At 34.9% G+C, this 5,290-nt stretch overlaps 1 non-coding gene across 1 annotated transcript; it reads left to right on the top strand.

Annotated features, from left to right (window-relative positions):
• The first annotated feature begins 3,718 nt into the window (after window positions 1-3,718).
• Trnas-gcu (transfer RNA serine (anticodon GCU)) lies at window positions 3,719-3,800 on the top strand. Its single transcript has one exon. It is a non-coding gene; the product is annotated as a tRNA-Ser (tRNA).
• Window positions 3,801-5,290: the final 1,490 nt, after the last annotated feature.

Here is a 5,290-nt window from a genome sequence, read left to right as displayed (position 1 = left end):
TTTTCCAGGATCTGCCGTAAGGTGAATATTTGATCAACTGTGGATTTTCCTGGTCTAAAACCACACTGATAAGGACCTATCAGGCTGTTGACGATGGGCTTTAGACGTTCACATATTACGGCAGAGAAAATTTTATATGCGATGTTAAGTAGACTGAATCCTTCATTGTTGATTATTTTTAGGCGATAGGCAAGCCATTGGTACTTTAATGGTAGGAAAATAAACGGTATTTCATTCTATCTGCAAAAAAAATATTAGTCAAGATGAATGACGTGGCGTGTGGTGTTTAGCAATGAAAATATAACACTATTAATCAAATACAAAATGTTTTAAAGGGTCTAATGACCTACGTTATGTAGGTATCTCAAATAAACTTTTTGAAGAAATTGGTTTACCGAAAAATCTAACCTACAGCCTTAATTTTTAAGCTTACCTTAATCAATCAGATAGATAAACGACTGTGAAAAATTGTTGTAGAATGAGAGAAGAAACCATAAATGGTGATTGATGAAATGGAAAAACATCGTTATTATCTACGGAGTAAATCTTCAATTCAATTTTCAAAGCATGGAACAACTTAAAGACTATCTGACTGTCACTAACTTAAACCTTAAACCAAAAAACTAAGCCTAAAAACAAACTTTAAATAATATTTTCCGTTTGCAACCACCAAAACTGGTTCTCCTGCATCACCCTATATCCCTGGTCCCTATCGGACAAACCTACTGAATTGAAGGCGCTCGACTCCGTTCAGTGCAATAATATTTCGACTGTAAAGGAGTCGCCTATCTTCAGTTATACGGCTGACGTGGCAAACTAGCGGAATCACCTCTCTATACTGTATCAGCACGCGATTGTCTAAATAGAGGACATTGGGGTAATAAGCCCCAAAAATTGAGCTGTTGGTCGAAAACATTGCTCTTGCAACGTAGCTCCCATCAAGGTTTCAGCACAAAATTGCCTCTTCTGTTTATGTTGACTCTGTTGGATAAAACCTGGTTGTTCTGTGTAGTCCAAGGTAAAGCCGAAGACATTGCGTATGAAATATCTGAATCTAATTCCATTTGATCTTTGAAAGTTGATTTTTAACTTCAAGTCATCGCAATTTTGCTGAATATTGTTGAAGCCACGCTGCAAAAGTGTGCTAAACCAGATAAGCGAGTTAAGACCATTTTTAATATAAAAGATTTTGGTAAAAGCTAAATTGATACTTTTAACAACAAAGGGCCTGTCTTTAAACATGTCATAAAACATATACAACAGTGGTTTACTTATGATAAGTCTATTTAACTTTATACAAAGGCCCTGGATAAAGGAATGGATCCAAGATAAATGAGGAATTTGGTAGTGGTGTGTACTCAGAAAAGCTTAATCTAAGCATCTCATTCTGCCTACCTAATCATTGTAGTGTCTTCCAAACGGAAATTTTAGCGATCAAAGAAGTTCTCTCCTGGCTAGGAGAAAAAGTGATATCAACTTCTGATATCCGCACCTTCTCTGACAGTCAGGCCGCTATTAAATATTTCGACGGTGTCTCAACGGAATCTAAAACGGTCCTCGATCGTCAATCGTCTCTTTTGGAGATGGCGATGGCGCAGCAATTTAATATTCACCTTTGTTGGGTGTGGGGCCCAAAGACATCACAGGAAATTGTAGAGCCGATGAACTCGCTCAAAATGGAACCGTCATACCTAGTCCACCTGAAATCGAGAAGATAGGTATACCGATAGCTACATGTAAACTTCTAGAAACAGCTTTTGCGATAGCAAATTCTAGATGGCAAAATGTACCAACATGCGCGGCCACAAAACTCAGATGGCCTTCACTGGACCTAAAGCGCTCTAAAGACTTGTTATCTCAAAGCAAACTTCATATTAGCTCTTTAATAGGTGTGCTTATGGGACACTGTCTTATAGGCAGACACGCAATACGAGTTGGTGTAGCCTCAAATTACTTTTGCAGGAGCTGCATATACGATGAAGAAGAGAAAACAATCTCTCACCTTCTCTGCACTTGCCCTGCTCTTTCACAAGACGCAAACTTCATCTGGGAGACTACTCTTCTGATAATCCCATTTAACTAGCTAAAAAGGATATTAAATATCTTCTTCGCTTTATAAAAAACTCAAAATGGTTCGACTAGTAAGAAGTACCTCTCTAGATTCATGTGGTATCACAATGGGCCTTTTCTTTTGGCCTAAGTGTGTGGATTCTGAATCTGCAGCCACTTTAACTTAACCTAAAGGCCCTTTTACCATACCATACCGTATCAAATATCTTCTCCAAGTTAACCAGACAAGCACCTCTTACATTGGCTTTTAGATTTGTTCCACTAGATATCAGAATAGTGTCATGTCTCGCCCTAAAGCCAAACTGATTATCTGGGGTGACTTTGTTGTTCTCAGCCCCCAAAGCTCTATTTATACATTTCTCGAATACTTACTGATACTAGGAAGAAGACTTATCGATCGGAGATTTGCCGCATTGGAATTGTCCTTTCCCTTTTTACTTGTTTTGGATGAGGATAAATGTCCACAGCTTCCTGAGTTAATTGCTGTAGTACAATGTTGGATATATGTACCATCGAAACCTGCTGACTTCTTTTTCTCTATGGAATCGAAGAAGAGTTGGAGGTCTACCCTCGTAACCAACAGGAAAGAAGTCCCGTTTCGCTCAGCGATAATAGCATTTTTCTCTTTCGCAGGTTTTACTTCATTTTATGCAACACAGTTAAAATTAGTAAAAGGTCAGGTCTGCTGGAAAGCCATTTTAAAAAAAGGAGATTTCCACTTAGACCTTCCTGTGTGTCAAGAACCACCATTCTGTTGCAAAATGTAGTCTTTATAACTACCTTGAAGTCGAAGTAACAAATAGAAAAGCTCATTTTCTAGAATTTCTAAAACGTCACTGTGTTTGGCAGCATTAACAGTTCCATTTACAAAATGCAAATTGCCCAAACCCAGAGTAGACGTGCATCTCCAATCTCCATATCATTAGATACGTTTGTAACTTGCCTGTTTTATATGGCTTAAACCTGACCTGATAATGTAATTTTGGAGTCAGATTCAAATTAAGAAAACCCATCTAAACCCATCGAACAGTTGCAATTTAACTGCCCCCAGCTTAAAAACTAGCTTTCAATATTTTATAAACCATCTTGAATATATGTACATTTTTAAATTCTAATTTGTATCATTATTTTATTATCTTGATTATCTTTATGACAACAAACAATTTGTAAATGTTTTAATAGTGGACTCTATATGGCTAAGACTATAGATGACGACTTTTTAGCATTATGCCATTTATTGTCGCTCTAAGCGATTTATCAAGAGATTTAAATAATATCTAATAATAGATTACCTTCTACAGTTTATTAAACTATCTCACGGTGTTCTATCTTCGAAGATTTATTTAAAAAATATCTCCAACATTTTAAATATAAGCAAAGTAGATGACTTAAACTATTACCTTCTTGTATAAGGCTCTTCTAAGACTTCACATATGCTTCATCAAATTCATTAGTTACGTTTTGAATGTTATGCCTATAAATCTCAAGCCTAATCCGTCTATAAAACTGGTTGATTTGACAGTATTTACAATAGGTTTATTTATGTAAATAGATACATAAATTATTGACCTTTTAACCCTCTCGTTTGTGGTTAAGAAGCTAAAGAACAAAAATGGAAAACAGATATTTGTCAGGGAATTTTTAACTTGACGAGGTGGCCGAGTGGTTAAGGCGTTGGACTGCTAATCCAATGTGCTCTGCACGCGTGGGTTCGAATCCCATCCTCGTCGGAATACTTTTATATTTATAAAAACAAAAAGGTTTGAGAATTTTTATAAAGTTTCTTTCTTCCAATAAGATGATAAGAAATCGGTATGTTTTGTGTCAAAACCTTGATAAGAACATCTTCACGGGGAATGCGTAAGGTACTTGTTAAGATGTCTCTTTCTTCCGTACATTAAATCTACATTTTGATCAATATTGAGGTAAGGTTAATTTATGTAAACGGCTAAGAAACTTTGTACAGTAAGACTTGTTTAAGTGACATACGGAAAAGTCACGGTCTTTTTTTCAATGTCACTAACCCCGTTAAAGTGAAAAATACATTTAACTTAAATTTTGCAATTAAGTGGATTTTTAAATTTAATTAAACGGAGATTTAAAGCAAAAGTGTTTCAAATTGATTTTTGATAAGAATCAATGAAAAATATAAAATTTAACTGTGTTACCCGTATCCAGAGTTATTACTCAAACATAATGTTGTGTTATTACAAAAGCATGTTATTCGCCTAAGCAGGTTATTTGCCCAATCGGAGTGTTTTTCGGGTACTAAAAATAAACAAATACTCAAGGGTGAAAAAAGTGAAAAACCGTTTTTACTCTTAAGTGGGTTTTACTGTACCTTACCTTAACTTATACAGTAGAAATTTAAATGAATAACAAATACAATATTGCCAGTAGATTTGCTGGTATAGAAATTATATTTTCTTGGCGGCAACTCTCTTTTGCCAAGAATTGTCCTACCATTAAATTACAAACACTTCTGAAACACCGATGAATTTGAAATACCGTGTAGATCGGCAACAACCGCAGCTGTTTTTCCGATACGAATATTTTCTTTAAATTTTGGGCCATTTGGCGAAGTCATTATTTATTTTTTGTTTAAGATCCCGAACGCCCTGGTGACGTATTACTGAGATGATATCAAATTCACTTGAAAATATATGGTTTATCATTTTAGAAATTTTTAAACTGTCAAAATATAGCTGGCTTGTCGAAATTGTCAATTTTTATTTCATAAAAGAATTGTTAGCGCAAGTTTGTCGGAATATTTCATTTTTGAACGAAAAATTGACAACTGTCGGGTATTTTCCTACAATTCTACCAAGTTGGCAAATTGTTTATAGAACATATTTTGACATTTGTAAAGTTGTAAAGTTGTAAATTACCAAATTACGCTTGTTTTTTTTTGGCATTCTATAAATAGTAAAGTAGAAAATTCCCAAGAAAACGCATCGGCAGTATCTAGATTTTTGTATTCAAAAATTGGTACAACTGAAAGAAGACCTGTTGGAATAATAATAAAACTCATAATACTCATAAAATGGACAATTTAAAAAAAATGGTAAAAAAACATCTGGAAATTGTTATTCTATAAAAAAGCTCATTCACCAATTGCTTTGACATAAAATAAAAACTATAAAAAGGGTGTTGCGGAAATTTGTATTTCCGAAACAAAAACACACTTTTCAAGAACTGTCACTTTACTGCGTGAGAGCGG

This window comes from Eupeodes corollae, chromosome 1 (assembly GCF_945859685.1).
Source record: "Eupeodes corollae chromosome 1, idEupCoro1.1, whole genome shotgun sequence".
In the NCBI taxonomy this organism is placed as follows: Eukaryota; Metazoa; Arthropoda; class Insecta; order Diptera; family Syrphidae; genus Eupeodes; species Eupeodes corollae.
Note: the sequence above shows the minus strand (reverse complement) of the source record. Positions and strands in the feature narration are given on the sequence as shown.